The sequence below is a fragment of the Malaya genurostris genome, chromosome 3 (assembly GCF_030247185.1).
Source record: "Malaya genurostris strain Urasoe2022 chromosome 3, Malgen_1.1, whole genome shotgun sequence".
Classification (NCBI taxonomy): Eukaryota; Metazoa; Arthropoda; class Insecta; order Diptera; family Culicidae; genus Malaya; species Malaya genurostris.
In genome coordinates, this window is record NC_080572.1 from 154537945 (window position 1) to 154557391 (window position 19447).

At 35.7% G+C, this 19447-nt stretch overlaps 1 protein-coding gene across 4 annotated transcripts in view; it reads left to right on the forward strand.

The window, feature by feature from the left end:
* The first annotated feature begins 1017 nt into the window (after positions 1-1017).
* LOC131438575 (tyrosine-protein phosphatase non-receptor type 7) overlaps positions 1018-19447 on the forward strand; it is a 137202-nt gene continuing 118772 nt past the window's right edge. For 3 of the 4 annotated variants that reach the window (XM_058608678.1, XM_058608677.1, XM_058608679.1), the window contains exon 1: positions 1018-1217. The gene's annotated coding sequence lies outside the window, so the exon portion shown is untranslated. The remainder of the gene's footprint in view (positions 1218-19447) is intronic. The other variant, XM_058608680.1, reaches the window with a different exon arrangement.

Here is a 19447-nt window from a genome sequence, read left to right on the forward strand (position 1 = left end):
TTCTAAGCTCTGTCTAAAAAACAAGTTGTTAATTTATAAACAAATTTTCAGACCAGCCATGCTTTATGCAGTACCAATTTGGTCGAGTTGTTGTTCCACCAGGAAGAAAACGCTTCAAAGGATTCAGAATAAAATTCTGAAAATGATTTTGAAGCGTCCTCCCTGGTTTAGTACAAATGAGTTACACAGACTCACAAATATAGAACCATTGGATGTAATGTCACATAATATTATAAGCAAATTCCGACAAAAATCGATGCAATCTTCAATTGAATCGATTCGCTCTCTGTATTAGTTAGTGAGTTAGTATATAAGTTCCTTTTCCCCATTACACAATACAAGTAGGTTTAGAATTTTCCCTACACAAAAATCTCAGAATTGCGGAAGCAAATAATGTCCTCATGGTAATAACCAAATCATATATATAATAGGGCTGAAAAGTCACCACTTGTGGCTGAACACCCAATTTAAATCTTAATAATTTAATTTTAAATCATATTCCAATAAATAGTTATTTAAGAAAAAAAAGGTATTATTTCACTTTGGTAACGACACATACAAAACACGAATCTTATGAATTTGATCGAAATATGGGTATGTTTGGTAGTGAGAAGCAATGTTATTGGCAATAACATTTTCCATAATTAGTATATATGCAGGGCTATAACTTATTGCCTTTCATAAGTACTTTTTATTGAAAAAATAAATCCAAGACGCTTAAATGTAGAACCGATTCAAAACGGTTCTGCCAGTCTTTTATGGCAAGAATCCGACAGAAACAGAACCGTTAACAACCTCTAGGCGAAATTATCTGCCGGAAACGGTTGTTGCATTGTTGCCAGACTTTTGCCGGAATTCTGGCAGAATTACGGCAAAAATGCCTGTCAGACATAGCCAGCCGTCTGGTGGGAAATCTGCCCGCCGCGTACAAGTGGGTTGGCTTGATCACAGATTGTTGAAAAAATGACCTGGCATCCCTGTCAGTCAATTGCTTATAGGCCCTTTTGAAATGTTTACGTTTAATCTTAAATTTGATCTGACTTGAATTATAAATCAAGTTGATGGTATAAATCCTAAATCTAAAACACGGTTCAATATAAATCGTAGAATATATAGTACAACGTTTATAATATTGAGTGTTGTATTCACTACAAACTAAGCAAGAATGATGTATAATTTAGGGTTAAAAAGTTTGCTGTATACAACTTAAAATTAGGGTAAGTTAATTCATGTAAGAAAAAAATAAACATTGGGATCTCTATGAGAGGAAATTAAGTTGATATAAGAATGCTTTAACGTAATATTATCGTTATTGTTTTTGTGATTCTATATCATGACGATTGTGGTTCATACAAATTATTGTGTAAATGTTGCAACACTAACTTAAGCAGTGGGTCGATATTATATAGCGGCATTGTGCAACAAATTTGAATCGACATTTTGAAACAAGTGATTTATTGTAACGCATTTGTTTTTTTTTAATTTTGAGCCAGTTGTTTGATTTTCTAAGTTTGTTTGTTGAAGTAACAGTTTATACAAATCGTTCCTCCGTTTTCCAACGATCATTCTTTCGAAGATTCTCGCATCATATGGATTACCACAAGCAAGTCATCTGGAACCGCTGATATTTTTACTGTACTAGAATTTTGCTATGGAAGTTTTTCGCTTATCGTTTTCTGATAATGTCAAGATCTACCACATCATCCGCTACTTAAAAGACGCATCCTTTCTCCAGTGGCAATTTTGAATCTTCGTAGTGTGTTGTGAAGTGAACCGTATGATAGTAAATCTCGACAAGTGCTTAGCCAGTACGTTCACAAAGAAAAAGGTGCCTTTGCATTTCGAATACTTTTTGGATGGATGGAAGATCGACTAGCGTTAAGGATCTTGGCGTCCATCTCGATGCACATTTTACATTCAAGCAACACATCAGTTACATTGTAGCTAAAGCTTCCCGTAGTTTAGCATTCTAAGTGAGGATGACTAAGAACTTTATAGACTTACACTGTCTAAAATGCCTTTACTGTTCGCTTGTTCGTTCAACTCTCGAATATTATTCTAGAATCGAGGCAATACAACACTATTGCCATGGAACGATTCTCACCAGCTATCAAGTTATGAAAGTCGCGGGTTATTTATCGGCTCGACACAATTCAAGTTCGACGGAACATTAACTTTAACGGTAGGATTGACGTTCTGTTTTGCTCAACGGAGTTAATATTAATGTGCGACCTATAGATCTTTATAAAAGTACTTTTGTTCGTTTTCTTATCAGGGCTTGCAAATTGAAGCAACGAATATTATCAATAGAGTTACACCCTCTGTGTTAGGTAGAATTCACTGCGCAACCCAACAACACAATCGTATGTTAGGTAGAATTCACTGCGCAACCCAAGCAAGGAGGCTGTTTCGTTCGCTCATTAGTTCATAAAGATGTGCCCCAGCTGATGAATATGCTTCATGAGGTTAGCATTTGATGAATGGTTCTCATATTGAAGATGCCTATGAGAAAACTAGATTCATAACATTCAGTTTCGATGAACATTAATTGAAAAAACATTGATTTTTGTGTTTCTACGATATATACACAATGTTAACTCCCAAGAAATAAATTGATCGTTTTAAAAACGGGCTCAAATGCAAAATCTGTGCTATACAATGTTTGAAATATTTTTGAATTGTGATCAAATTTGGTCATGGAGTACAAACGTTATGTTTAAAAATGATTTCTGTAAACCTACACTGAAACAACACCGAAAACATTGCCTGTATGACCTTGCTTTGCGTCTTGTAGCACGACGTGAAACAAAGTTCTTCATTCTCGTGAAAATTAGGTTTTGCACGATGACCACTCGAATGAACTACCAATGAACTGCCGATGAATCAAGTTCACCTTTTGACAGCTATCAGTGGTTTGTTTCGATTTTCAGATGAAGATTCAAAGTTCGGAAATGATCAAAAAGTGTTTGTTGAAATCTTGTTCCTCGGCAAAAGGGACTAAAAAAATTGCTCTGTTTGCGTTTCCACTACCAAGCTGAAATTTCTTTATGAATAGGTTAAATGAAAAAAGGAGAGAGAAGTGGATTGAAGCCCTCAGACTGAGTGCAGGTTTCCGTTCGCTCTGTCAGCGGGAAACAATCCGTGTGCGTATGCGGATAGTTTGTGATTTTACTTGCTTTCAACTGCATCCATATCGCTAAATTTGATGATCCTTCGTTTCATGTAAGGCAGCGTGCAAAATTCGAAATAAAACGATGAACTTCCGATGAACTTATCCACTGTAAACAAACCACTGATAGCTGTCAAAATTAATTCATTTTGTTCATTTTTGTGAGGTTATGTCATGTTCGTGCAAAACCTAATTAGGTTTTTTACCGTCACTGCTAACCTCAATCGGATGAACACATTTTGACAGTTCAGCAGTACTGTTTGTAAACAGAAATTTCTTTTGTTTGTTTGTTGACAAATTGGATCAGATCATTTACGGTCCGTATCACCTAAAAAAAGTTTTAAAACATTTTTTCACGATTGAATACGTTTTGTTTTTGATATTTATTAAATAAAAAAGACTAGTTGCAAAGTGTAAAGATGATTGTTTTAGATGTGCTCTTAGATTTTTGTTTAAGCTTGTTTGTAAACAGTACCGCTGAACTGTCAAGGATGAATACTTGTTCATTTGTGTCGTCACGATAAAAAACCGAACATGTCATAACCTCACAAAATGAACTTTTTTTGACAGTCGACGTGTACTTGTTTACAGTTTAAAAGTTCATCAGAGGTTCATCGTTCGAATGTAAAAATTGCAAGTCGCCTCACACTCAACAGATTCATTAATATATCGCTCCTTGATGCTGGAAACACATACAGGGCAATCTTTTTAGTTCTTTTCACTTTGGAATACGTTTTTAACCGGTACTTTTTCGTCATTTTTCAATTTTTAACTTGCAGTCACAAAACAAAACAAGTACACGGCAACTGTCAAAGATGAACTTGATTCATCGGCAGTTCATTTGTGTCGTCATCGTGCAAAACCTAATTTTCAGTTCATTTGGTTACTGAGACTAGAGGCGTGCAAAACCAGCCCTCTGCTATGACGTCATGAAACTGTGGCCAGCATCATTCTGCAAAAACCAAAACAATGAAGAAGAATGGCTGACAAGAAATTGGATATTACAAACTACTTGTTTATTCAGTACCCTTTAAAGCACTTCCCCGCAAATTATCGATCCGAATATCATCACTACGATAAGGAAATTAAGATTTTACTCGAATTGAAATGCTCGAATGTTTGTTTACCATACTCTGAGCGTTCTGATTGCCCACCAAATGCCCCAGATGTTGGCTACGATAGCACTTGCTGGAGCGCCCTATCCTTGCCACCGGGCTGTGCAAAACAGCTCATTTTAATGAACAGCTTCGAACCGATCAGCTCACCAAAGTGAATCGATTCTATGTATCAGCTCATCAGCTCTTTTAGTGTGAACTTGAGGTTCATTTTGTGCGCCTTTTTTTTCATGCACCGGTTTTCTTTCATATGTATGATCGAAATTGAATCATTGATTTCTAATGATGCAATGAATGCAATGCGAATCACCTTATCTTTAATTGATGTCGACTAAACTGAATCTCTTAAAGAGCCGAAGATCCTATCAGCTCGTAGCGTGTTCCCTTCGTCATAATGCAGTGAACAGGGTAACAAATGAGTGAGCTAGTGAGCTGCGGTTCTTTTGAAAAGAGCTGTAAGCTGTCAGCTCACTTCAATGATTCGATTCACTGGAACAGCTCAGGAGCGAATTGCCCATCTCTAACTGAGACTAAGAACACAGGCAATTTACTTAGCAAGGGAACTGGTCTGCTTAGTAGCATATACTCTCACGCATCGAGCTTCTCTCTAGTTATGTCAAGCAATGTGTTCACAACGGGGTTTTTGTTGTTGCTTCGGTCATTTGAGAATTCACAATACAAGCCCTGCTTCTTATACGACTCACCAACTACGGCGCGAACGGTTCTGTTATTGGTTTGCAGAAATCGTTCAACTGTGTATCTTCTGGGTATGATTTTAATGTGCCATGAAGCAGAATACGTATAAATTTTCTGAATATTAGGAATTATCATTAGGGCCAAATTGCGTCAGTTGATAGATTGTAAATAAATAAATAAGGGCCTATCGTAATATATTCCCCTTTTATATATAGGAACCAAGCCGAGTTTCGCGTAACCGCTTTCAAATGGTAGATGTCGCATGTGAGACTCTTGTTTACTCGTAGAATGGAACAGATGTATTGGCATATTGTCGCAAAACTGAAGTGTAGAGGCGCTGCTTGTTTAAAGATGATTCTTTCAGCAACCCACATTATCGAAATGACGGAACCCACATTATCGAAATGACGGAATGCGTAATGAATTCTTACTCGACTGCATGATTTTTCAGTGCTCGATCGGTTTAGTGCTAGAATTTTCGCCTGAGTTGGCTGCTCGATCAACCTGATTGACAGTGACATTATGATTGTCATGGAATATTCGCTCATTTTATGAATGTGTTAGTGTAAAATTTAGGCGACTTAAGCCATTTCATTACACTCCAGCTAGAGGAATGGATGATGCTGACTAAGGTAGGCCGTTTTGTTAATTTCCAGCGAATTTCAACAGTTTGTGTTGGAATTCTAAGAAGAACTAGTTATTTACTAGTTCTGTATATCCGAAAATATGAAGATTTAAACTTGTATATTCAGTTATATAATGTTTTCGTTTAAAAACAAACTGAAAATCAGCACGAAAACGTGCAAAATCAGGAAAGAAGAAGAAGAAGACGAATTGACAATTCAGTCCGCATCTTCTCACTCAATTCCGAATGATTTCCGAATCAACCGGTTGTAGGCGAACCGGTTCATTCGGAATCGGTTGTTGCACTGGAGTTGGAATTGATTCGGAATCCATTATGATTTCCACATGAAATTCCGAATGAAAATTTCTCGCCGATTCGGAATTGATTCGGAATCCATTCGGATCTGATAATGTGGGAAGAGCTGTCAAATCGGTAGGAAAATTTCTAATTACGTCACCTTTTCAACGATTCCTTATGAAAACGGGCAAATTCATTTGAAAAATCATAGTAGAAGTTGAAAAAAAAAAAGTTTTTACTCTGAGGTGGTAATGTTGATCTTAGTTCATTGTGCGAAATCTATCGTTTATTCAGAATAGGGCATTAAACATGGTTTGATATCATTTTTCAAATGCCTGGAAATAACAAATAAAGTATCCAAAATAAATAGTACTCGATCGCTATACATTCTAGTACTCGAGAAATCTACATTACACTGGTTTCTGTTTTAAAAAATGTTGGTCCGAAAAAACTTAACCTTACCTAATTTCACACATTTCTAAAGATTTTCCATGTTTAATCGTAGAAAGAATCCTCCTTTTCTTAGTTCCCTTTTTCATTGGCAGGTGTCGCTACCGGTAAATCAGCTTTGCGACAATGTACCAATCACAGTTACTACACCCTCATTGAACATAACTCAAAATTGAGTGACACATCACTCAAATTCATTAAAAGTGCACGTACTCTAAACTTACCACCTATCTACTCATTTTTGAGTTAAGGGACGAAATTGTCAAAACTTGAGTAATTTTTACTCAAAATAAGAAAAAAAGTACGGGTGTGTAATGTCAGAGACATAACTGGATGTCGTGAATACGAATAAAACTGACAAGATTTCTTTACACTTTCGAATTCGAATGGATTGTTGATCGATTGTATGAAGATATGTGCCTGACTACCTCAAAATCGTCGTCCTTGCGCGAAAAACCCAAACAAATGTAAAGAGTTTTCCGCGTTGTATTAAAATTTTCAGAAAACCTAATTTTTGATTTATTTGTGGTTATCTCACTGTTCAAAATATTATCCTAAATTCCTGATCATATTTTTGATGAAATAGTGAAAGAATTAGGTTGCTGCCATTAATACAAGTCGAGATATTCACGATTAAGTTCTGCCCATTCTTCCATATGGCTAATTTTTAAAAGGCGCCCCATAGTAAAGTAAGTCGTATTCACGACAAAATATTTTGTTCAATATTTGAGTAAGTTCAACTCAAAATTTGAGTTCCTTGCTCTCAAAATTCAGTTTATGAATTTTAGTAGTCGCAACTCAAACCAAAAGTTATAATTTTGGCACTCACGCACAGGTTGATTATATAGTATAATGCTGGTAAACTATATGGATTGTGTTGCAAAGGTTTACTGAATAGATACATAGAATAAAAAAATAATAATGCAAAAGTAAATCCCAGACTTACAGCTCATAATATATTATCATTAAATATTTCATTTTATTAGTACACCCTTTTCAGATGTTGCGCTTTTCAACATCTATTTTCCCCTAAAAAAATAAACGCATACTAATACAGCTTCGCCCAACATCCTTAATTCCGAATTCCTATTCCTTAGTCCTGGCGTATCCTTGCCCCTTTCGGCCAGCACCGCTGTCACCACTTGCAAGCTCCCGGCCGAGCGGTGGCGGGAGAGGAATAACGAAGAGGATGTTTCTTTCAGTTCTATATGGAGTAACACTCTCCAATTCGGTTTCTCTTTTATGTCATTGTATTGATTCATCCATGTATTTGAGATTAATATCACGTAATTCACCTTTTCTGAGTTTCAACTATTCACAACACTTCATGGTGAACTTGTCGGATATATGCCTCCACATTTACTTGTTTACATTAATAAAAGAAGTTATTCTTCAACACATACTTTTGTTGTCGTATATTATCAACACTACCCTAACATGAACAATGGTTGTGTCTAACTATTTTTCTTTTGCATGTGAATATCAAACCTGCACATGAAACTATTAAATCTTCACTCATTACAGCAATCTTTCACTCAATTCTTTAGGTGCCTTCCGAAATCTATTATATCCCATTATAAACAATATTTCTTACTTGATTTTGAGGTCACTTGATACTCAAGCCTCACAATGCACACATGTTCCTATGGATACTGTATTGTACTCCGAACTAGCCACTAACTCTTGAAGCAAAACTACTTAATTTGTCCACGGGCCGACTAACTAACTGACTACGCGAAACGACTACTTAATTCATGAAAACAGAACTAACTTGTCTACGGGCCGACGCCCGAGACTAACGAATATTTTCCGCGCACTCTGAGACTGAACTAACCCGAATACTCGAAGCAAAACTACTTAATTTGTCTACGGGTCGACTCCCGAGACTAGCGCCTAGTAAAACTGAATTAACTTGTCTACGGGCCGACGCTCGAGACTAACGAATATCTTCCGCGCACTCTGAGACTGAACTGACCTAACTGCTAATTTGTCTACGGGCCGACGCCCGAGACCAACGGCTATTTACCGCGCACTCGTTAAAATTGAACTGACTCCCAACTCTTCCCAACTATGGGTTTTTAAGCTCCTAACATTTACTTTCGGGTGAAGCCCGAAGATTTTAGTACAAGCCGAGCTTGTGATTTCAAGTAGAAAGTTCATCCGACTTTCTCCCGAAGTTCTACCGAAAGTCGAGCCCACTGTCGCTAGGCCAGAGGCAGTGACTAGTGTCCGTGAAAATAATAGCTTTGTTTTTACAACATTGCTGCGCTGACTAATGCTCGGAACTGTCTATGGTTTTATAACAAAGTTTCTTAAACATCGTTGCGATGACTAATGCTCGAAAATGTGCACGCTTCTATAACAAAGTTTATACCTGAAGGTTGCGGCTACGCTGATATGAGAGTTTCCATCACAATTTCCTATTTTTTTCTAAAATACTAGCAAATTCAAAGGAAAATTTGCTAAGGGCGCTGCACCTGCCAATGAAAAAGGGAACTAAGAAAAGGAGGATTCTTTCTACGATTAAACATGGAAAATCTTTAGAAATGTGTGAAATTAGGTAAGGTTAAGTTTTTTCGGACCAACATTTTTTAAAACAGAAACCAGTGTAATGTTGATTTCTCGAGTACTAGAATGTATAGCGATCGAGTACTATTTATTTTGGATACTTTATTTGTTATTTCCAGGTATTTGAAAAATGATATCAAACCATGTTGAATGCCCTATTCTGAATAAACGATAGTTTGCCAGCATTATACTATATAATCATATATATATATATATATATATATATATATATATATATATATATATATATATATATATATATATATATATGTATATATATATATATATATATATATATATATATATATATATATATATATATATATATATATATATATATATATATATATATATATATATATATATATATATATATATATATATATATATATATATATATATATATATATATATATATATATATATATATATATATATATATATATATATATATATATATATATATATATATATATATATATATATATATATATATATATATATAGCTTGTGATTTCAAGTAGAAAGTTCATCCGACTTTCTCCCGAAGTTCTACCGAAAGTCGAGCCCACTGTCGCTAGGCCAGAGGCAGTGACTAGTGTCCGTGAAAATAATAGCTTTGTTTTTACAACATTGCTGCGCTGACTAATGCTCGGAACTGTCTATGGTTTTATAACAAAGTTTCTTAAACATCGTTGCGATGACTAATGCTCGAAAATGTGCACGCTTCTATAACAAAGTTTATACCTGAAGGTTGCGGCTACGCTGATATGAGAGTTTCCATCACAATTTCCTATTTTTTTCTAAAATACTAGCAAATTCAAAGGAAAATTTGCTAAGGGCGCTGCACCTGCCAATGAAAAAGGGAACTAAGAAAAGGAGGATTCTTTCTACGATTAAACATGGAAAATCTTTAGAAATGTGTGAAATTAGGTAAGGTTAAGTTTTTTCGGACCAACATTTTTTAAAACAGAAACCAGTGTAATGTTGATTTCTCGAGTACTAGAATGTATAGCGATCGAGTACTATTTATTTTGGATACTTTATTTGTTATTTCCAGGTATTTGAAAAATGATATCAAACCATGTTGAATGCCCTATTCTGAATAAACGATAGTTTGCCAGCATTATACTATATAATCATATATATATATATATATATATATATATATATATATATATATATATATATATATATATATATATATATATATATATATATATATATATATGTATATATATATATATATATATATATATATATATATATATATATATATATATATATATATATATATATATATATATATATATATATATATATATATATATATATATATATATATATATATATATATATATATATATATAATTATAAAAGAAATTATTATTAGAAATAAAGAGAAGAAACATGAAATTCAAATATATTGTGCTTTGAATTCAAATATATTTCATTTTCACCTGAATTTCATTTCACTTGGAATCAAATACATTTTTACAGCAAATTAGTTTCGTTTCTAAAATCAGGCTTTCGTGCGACTGTGTGTAGATTCAATTGGATTTATTTTAAATTCAATAAATTGTTATTTAAAAAAATTTTGACTGATTATTGTAAATTTAATTTTTATTTAGTATTGAATGCATTTTGTGCGCTCAGCTGAGTATGGTAGCGATTGGAACTCCTCTTCTTCCTTTAGTTCAATAATTTACAAAAACCTTTTTTTTTCTTTTAGAGGTGAGGAATAATAGCGAGTGTAGTGTAGTGTAGGAAAAGGTTTTAAATTATTTTCATTTTTGAATTTCATAGATCCGAACGAGGATAAAATAAAAACCTCGAGCACGATTCTGTTCGTGCGTTTTTTTAAATTATTGTACAAAGGTAAATTTATGTAGAGATTATGTCAATTAAATAAGTTCTATTTGCGTTCGTTTTGGACAGCAGCGCTCGATCTTCGGGCGCTTTTGTACGGGTTTACGTTTTCCGGCCTCGACAGCTGGAGAGAGCGTGTGTGCACAGGGGCCCGCCCTTAGGGGTAGTTAAACGGAGGTGAGTGGTACTTTGTCGAAGACGCGTGGTGACTCAAGGGAGCCATCCGTGAGTCCGAGAGTCGGCGCTAAGACGCTGTTTGTGTTTCGAGGCACAAGTTTCATTTCGTCCTACGGCGGCCTGTTGCGGAATCTTAGTACGCGGATGGCGCCTAGGGCACGTTGGCTTGTGCTAAGGGCATAGCTCATGTTGACTTCAGCAAAAACCCAGCCGTACCACCCTCTGCACCTATAGAATCGGCCAAGCGCACACGCCGGGGTTCGTCGTCTCCTACAACTCAACAGTTTGGCGCCATTTCATTTGTGTTGAAACAACATAGGCGGCATCTTGCTGGCGTGGAAATCGGCTCTATCTACATCATCAGTTCTCCAAAACCTGCGCAGGTAAATCGTTTTCACGTCCATGTTAACAGACCGTATGAGTTAAAACCTTACAAACTATTGTCCAATACGAACGAAATGCAAGTGGAATACAGCGACTATTATTGAATTTCCGTTTTTTAATTCCTTTTCCGTTTAAGTAGCCTTTTAGAGAAAGTTCACTTAGTCAGCTGTTCGTTTTTTCGGCGTTCGCTTTAAATCGACGGAGTGCAACCATTTTGTATATTGTCGGGATTGGCGATTTTAGTTCGTTTTGCGATAGGAGTAACCGCCAAAAGGTCCCCTGAGTAAATCTCAAAAATAGTCGGGCAATAACGCGACTGGTAGCCTCGCGCTTCGCGAGAGTGGCGCAAAAGCTACCAGTTTTCCAAAACTTAATTCAGGTGATTATGGCGACGGTTACATTTGGCGCCCAACGTAAAAAAGTTTTCAGTTAGTTGTCCTTTAAATTATAAGCTTGGTCTTTACACAAGACAGTTTTTTTATACATATTTATTATCATTTATAATTTTTTTTCCTTTCCTGTATATATTAGATTACATAGATAAGATTTACTTATTTGGTGCAAGCAGAATTTCGTTTTTTTTTTCTTTTTTATATTATTCGTTTTTTTCTTCTTTTGGTTAAGGTTCACTTTATTGGGGTTTTGAGTACATTTTCGGAATTTATTTTGGGAAGTAAATTCACAATAATTCATCGTACATATTAGGATTAAATTGTTCGTTTTGTTTAGATTTTTTGAACATTTTAGGAATTTGGGAAAAAATGCCTCAAAACTACATTTTGCCTACTGCAGATCACCTTACAGAGAGCGAGGTAGATTTTGAGTTGCGTCTACGGAATGAAACAGTAGATCGCAGGGAATCTTTTGATGATAAGTAAAGATTCCTTAGAAGGTTATTCAAGGAAGATAAGAGAAATATGATACGATATGAGGGGAAACATTTTTTAGTTGATGAATTCGACAAAAAAATGCGAAGGAAATTGTGATTGCCTTGGGGGAAAAATTTGATCGGACATTAATTTCAAGACTTCGGCATTATTGGATCCGTGCAGCTACCGCGAAAGTTACGGACGAGAAGCAAAAGACACTCAAAGAAAAATTTTGCGAAAAACTTGAGCAGATTTTGAGGGAACACGGCCAGGAAATAATGAATAATACAGAGAACAATCAGAATCAGGAATCAGAACAAATTGGCTCAAATGGCACGTTCCCCTTGATACAAAAATACCGTGGTGGAAAAAAAGAAACGCGTGACGAACACAATACGCGACGATGAAACTCACGAAAAGAAAGATTAGAAAGGAAACACAAAGTCAGACAAGAAACAAGCAGTGAAGATAGTTTGGAAAGAGACTGGAGGAATTTAAGAATACGGCATTCTCGAATGAGAAGTGGCTCAGAAAGTGAACTTAGTGAAGACATTAGACAAAGCTGCATGGAAAGAGGTCGTAGAAGTGTAGATCCTCGAGGCAGAAGGCAACGTCGCCACTCACCCGTCTCTAGTGGCAGCCCAAGCAGAGACAGGGGTCACTACCGAAGGTCTAGAGTAGAGAACTGGGACTTGAATTTTTCGGGAGATAATCGATCGATTCAAGTAGAAGATTTTCTCAATCGAATAAAAAAACTTGCGCGGCATGAGAATGTTTCGAGTCACGAATTATTGAGAAACATTCATCACCGCCTGAAGGGAGAAGCTAACGATTGGTGGTTCACCCGTGAAGAAAATTTTACACGCTGGAGTAAATGTGAAAACGAAATTAGATTTCGATATGGAAACCCTAATCGAGACAGGGGGAATAAGGCCTCAAATTAGGGAAACAAGGCAAAGAAGAGGTGAAACCTTTGTCGCATACGTAACAGAGGTAGAAAAGCTTAATCAATGCCTTCAGCGACCGTTTTCGTCGGAGACTCTTTTTGAGTTAGTATGGAAAAACATGCGGCCCCATTATTGCACTAGATTGTCCGTAATGGATGTGTACGACCTCGAGCATTTAATTGAATTAAATCATAGGATCGACGCGAACGATTCAAGTTTTTTCAAATCTTATCAAACCGGGCGACACGACGTGCAAAATATTGAACTTCAAGAATCTGGCACAGATTATTCCGAAGATGAGGAGATTCCAATAGCAATGGTTGGAAATAAACCAAACTTCGTACGTCAACATAATCGACCTGAGTTAGTTAGAAGAAGAGGGAATTTTCAGCGTGAATGGCAGAAACAGCCAGACTTGCAAAACCAGTTTCAGATTACCGGTACGTTAGTTTGCTGGAACTGTCAGAATTCGGGACACAGCTGGCGTGATTGTAAAGCCAGAAAGCTAGTGTTCTGTTATGCCTGTGGAAAACTCGGCAGAACCACTAGAACTTGCGAGAGCAATCATCCTTCGTTCAGCCAGGGTTCTGCTTCAAAAAAATCGTCCCCAACAAACTAGAAGCGAGATGTTTACAAGGGAATCAAAACATCTCGCCTTTGCAAATGATTCCCACCGAATTTTTTAATAAAAATAAAAATGAAATTTTGCAGATACGGGTCAACCCAACCGCTTGTCCTCACATAAAGGTTAAAATTTTGGGAAAGGAAGTAATCGCTCTCCTTGGCTCAGGAGCGGGAGTGAGCGTAAGTAGTTCAATGGACGTGATTGAATCACATGGTTTCCAAGTGTTTCAATCAAGTATAAAAATATGTTGGGCTATGCCAATATTCCGTACTCGCTTAGTCAACAAACGAGAGTAGTTCCAACGCTTATCGTTCCGCAGATAAAAAAAACCACTCATATTAGGAATGGATTTCTGGCATGCGTTTCAAATCCGTCCCATGATTCTATCTGACGATAGGATGGAAGAGTTACAGCTGTTCAAGACTCCACCCGTACAAGAAAACTTAGGGTTGAACATGATAAAAGTCGAAGAGAAGGGTGTTCTGGGCGACAGTGAATTTATAAAGATACTCGTTACACAGCCCACGAATAGCGATGACCAGATCATTGTGAAGGCCAAGTTCGAGGAGGATGACTCGTTGGACGTACCGACATTAGATCTGCCTACAAATATAGAAGATGCTATCGAGACCGTAGAAACAGAGCATACTCTGACTTCGGAGGAAAAATTAAAGCTCAAGAAAGCGCTTCAGCACTTCGATTGGACGAGCGAACAATATCTGGGTCGCACCTCACTGATAGAACACGAGATTGAATTGAATGAGGGTAACAAGATGAGAGATTTGCCAATGTATCGATATTCTCCGACAATTTGGAAAAAAATCGAGCAAGAATTAGAAAGGTGGAAAAGTTTAGACGTCATTGAGGAATGCACATCGGAATTTGCAAGTCCTCTTGTTCCAGTTAAAAAAACTAATGGCAAGATCCGAGTATGTCTCGACTCTCGGCGGATAAACTCTGTTACGAAAAAGGATGCATATCCGATGCGTAACATGTCAGAAATTTTTCATCGTTTACAACGAGCAAAATATTTCAGCATCATTGATCTCAAAGATGCATATTTCCAAATTCCACTCAAGGAAAGTTCACGTAATTTTACTGCTTTTCGAACACCAAATGGCCTTTTTAGGTTTAAGGTGTTACCATTTGGTTTGAAAAATGCACCTTTCACGATGAATAGGTTGATGAACCTAGCCATTGGCTTCGACCTAGAACCATACGTATTCGTTTATTTAGATGACATTGTCATCGCCACGGAATGTTTGGAAGAACATTTTCGATTATTGGAAGAAGTGGCCAAACGCCTCAAGAAGGCCGGATTAACAATATCGGTAGAAAAAAGCAGATTTTGTAGGAAATAGGTGCGCTACTTAGGTTACCTGTTGACGGAGAATGGCCTGTCTGTAGATAGCGCAAAACTCGAACCGATTCTCAACTATCCGAGACCGAAAACAATACGCGATGTAAGAAGATTGATGGGCTTAATGGGCTTTTACCAAAAGTTTGTCAATAATTATAGTCCTTTGACGGCACCAATCACGGACTTGTTAAAAAAAAAACAAGAGATTCAAATGGTCAGAAGAGGCAGAGCAAGCTTTCTGCGAGTTAAAATCTGCCCTGACTTCCGCACCCGTGTTGGCTAATCCGAATTATTCCCGTCCATTCATTATAGAAACGGATGCTTCTCTGTTAGCGGTTGGTGCAGGAATGCGAAGACGTTAAACAAATTATTGGCTACTTTAGCAAAAAACTCTACCACCCAAAGGAGATATCCAGCTACTGAAAAAGAATGTTTGGGAGTGCTTTTAGCTGTAGAGAACTTCAGACACTACATTGATGGCTCAACCTTTACGGTGATTACCGATGCGAAAAGCATCACGTGGCTGTTCTCAATTTCAGCAGCCAACGCTAATTCTCGTTTGTTACGATGGGCGTTGAAGTTACAATCGTACGATTTCATTCTTCAGTATCGGAAGGGAAAAGAAAACGTTTTAGCGGACTGTCTGTCTCGCATCGAATCGATCCAGGTAACGGACCCGGATTATAATGAATTTAAAACAAAAATATTAGAAAACCCGGAAAAAATTAAAAATTTCATGGTGTCAGGAGAAAAAATATTCAAACATCTCGACACTGTTAAAGTATCCACGGATAAACGATTCAGTTGGAAATATTATCCGCCGCTAGCAGAGCGCGAAGTACTGGTCCGAAGTACCCATGAATCAGCCCATTTGAGTTATGAGAAAACATTAAACAAATTGAAGGAGAGGTATTTTTGGCCAGGAATGGCAAAAGAAACTAAAACTTTCTGCCGAGAGTGCAAGCCTTGCAAAACAGCGAAAAGTTTAAACATCAACTCAACGCCTCCAATGGGTTCTCAAAAGAAATTTTGCGATTATCTATGGCAGTTAATAACACTTGATTATGTAGGACCTTTTCCATCTTCGGGAAAGTCTAGAAACACCTGTTTGCTTGTAGTTACGGATGTCTTCACTAAATTTGTGTTAATAGATCCTTCTCGTCAAGCGACCGCACCCACGCTAGTGAAATTTTTAGAAGAAAACGTATTCCTTATGTTTGGTGTACCAGAAATGGTACTTAACGTGGTCAGAGAACCTTCAGTTAATTGCGAATGCAATTCGAAACTCCGTACACGACTCGACTAAATATTCACCTTTTTTTCTTACGTTTGGTAGAAATATAGTGAATAATGGAACCGAATTTGAAAATTTTCGATACACAAGCGCGGAACCACATAAAGTTGATAATGAATCAAATCGGGAAAAATTATATGAAGATGTACGAAAGAAGAGAGGCCTACCAAAAACAAGCAAAATATTACAATTTACGTTCGAATAAAAATGCTCCAACTTACTCAGAAGGAGAAAAAGTGTGGAAGAAACATACAATCTTGTCAAATAAATCCAAAGATTATTGCGCAAAACTTGGCCCAAAATTTTCGGAAGCAATAATACACAGCTATGAATTAGTTGACGAAAAGGGGAATATTCTAGGAATATTCCATGCAAACTTTTTAAAAAAAATACTAAATTTGTAACGAAGAATATGTTACTAACCACACAGTGGTCAAACACCGAGAAAAATTGATATTAGCGCAAAGTTTAGGATTAGCGAAACGCTTAAAAAATAAATTAGTTTACAGGGATGCCTAACGAGAACAATATTTTTCCAAAGCTACTTAACCTATGTTAGTGTATTAATATAAATTTGGGTTAGGAAAGGCAAAGGTACTTACGGTTTGATCGGGGTTTTTTTTTGTTTCTTTTTAAAAAGTTCAAGTCCTATCATATTTGCCGGCCCTGCAGGTGTTCCACATTCATACGTCCGATTCTTCCCTCGGCGATTTTAGTTCGTTTTGCGATAGGAGTAACCGCCAAAAGATCCCCTGAGTAAATCTCAAAAATAGTCTGGCAATAACGCGACTGGTAGCCTCTCGCTTCGCGAGAGTGGCGCAAAAGCTACCAGTTTTCCAAAACTTAATTCTGGTGATTTTGGCGACGGTTACATGTTTACATACATAATTCTTAACCTATCTATCATATGAAAGCACTCAATTTCGAACGATTTCAATAGTGCAGATAGTTTGAAGTCGTCAATTGCTTCGAAAGTTATTACTTCCGTACATTTTCCGTTTGAATGATGTAACAAAATGGAATCTTAGCAAAAGTTGTGTTAAATATCACAAAATCAACTAGTACCAATGTTTGATTCAATGAAAATGTTTTAGGATCAATAATCTCTGACATTTGATTCAAGGACGAAAATTTATATCAACACCCATGAATTTGAAGCTGAGGCGCAGTATATTTGATTCAATTTAATTCAAAAGTTAATATAATTTTTTATTTGAATCTATCCATCAACATTTTTGATTCAAATACATTTAACAATTATTTGAAGTTGACTTAAAGACTCAATATATTAAAATCTAATGTGTTCTATTTCTCTGCGTGTATATATATATATATTTATTTTCATATATATATTTATATATATATATATATATATATATATATATATATATATATATATATATATATATATATATATATATATATATATATATATATATATATATATATATATATATATATATATATATATATATATATATATATATATATATCGGAAATTTCGAATTACTCGATTATTTAATAATCGAGTATAATTTTGAAACTAATCGATTAATATTTATTCGATTATCTGAGTTATTAATCGATTACCCGATTATTCATTCGATTATTACTATTAGGCTCTCTGACAGCTCACTTACAACCACAAATGCAAATGAGATTGGTTTGTTTTCATCAGGAAACGCATGCATTAAACACGATTCAGACGATCAATCAACTTCGGTCGACGTCCAGATTAATTTATTAATTTTTTTAGCAGAATATTACTCACGTATCCGACGTAAAAATGTTCCATGAACTTGACGTAGTGTCCTTTCATATGAATTGCTTACAATTAATGTTGTTGTTCCGGAATCATTACATGCAGGTGATAGTCGCTTGATGCTGCGTGTGAATCGCTTTTATATATTGTTTTGTTTTCATCAGGAAACGTGTTGACTACCCATTTTTCAGTAGGGTCGCTATTCATTTTTCACCGGGCATAGAAACCTCAATGGGATATTTAAAATTATTCGATTAGCTCAATAATCGAATATTAGTTTTAAGCTAATCGATTAAATATTACTCGTTTATCTGGGTTATTGGCGATTAATCGATCGATATTACGACATCCTTATCGATACCTCTTTTTAAAACGGTTTGGAAATTCAAGTTGAACGGATGGTTTGCTTGTGGTCTGTGCTGGTATTGAGTTTTAGTGTGTTAATAGAGTCTGTGGGTTAATTTTGTACACAATCAGGTGTGGGTATATAAAAACAGTTTATTTTCATTGAATTTCTTCAAAATTTCGGAATAAACATCACCAATACACTCGCAAGCAACGGAGGTGTTGGCAGTCACCGGTAGAAATAAACTATTCATTCGTATAAACGAATAGGGTAACGGCTCCTTATTTCATCTGAGCTCCTATTTTCATCTCATTCCTTCACCTCATTACGTTGAACATGAATAATATTTTACAACCTACCTGAACCAAACTGTGAAATGTTTTAAAATGATTATAAAAGCTATTGTCACACTTTTCTATTGAAAGAAATGGTTTTAAGTTCTTCGGTTATCGATTTTTTCATTTAAAATAAACTCACTTTTCCACTTAGGATACTTTTTCGTCTCAAGATTTACAGTTCGTCATGTTTCTGAATATCTACTAATCGATTCGTCTCATAACATGATCACTATTTCGTAAAATTACACTACCATTGAATGCTGGATGGCATCATAATTAGTAATGTTCACTTGCCACTTGTTTAATTAACGATTTAAAACTTCAAAAATTACCCGACAAACAATAAAAGTCTTTAAAAATATGAGATGAAATTTTTTCACTTAGTTCACTTGATTGCGCTTTGTTTCCATCTCATTTGGTTTCGCAAAGTTGCCAAGTTATCTCATATTGTTACAAAAAATAAATTGTTTTTCTTCTTCAAATTATTATTCAAGTATGTTTTTGGTATCCGTGACATTAGTTTAATTATATATTTTTGATATTAATATTCAAATAAA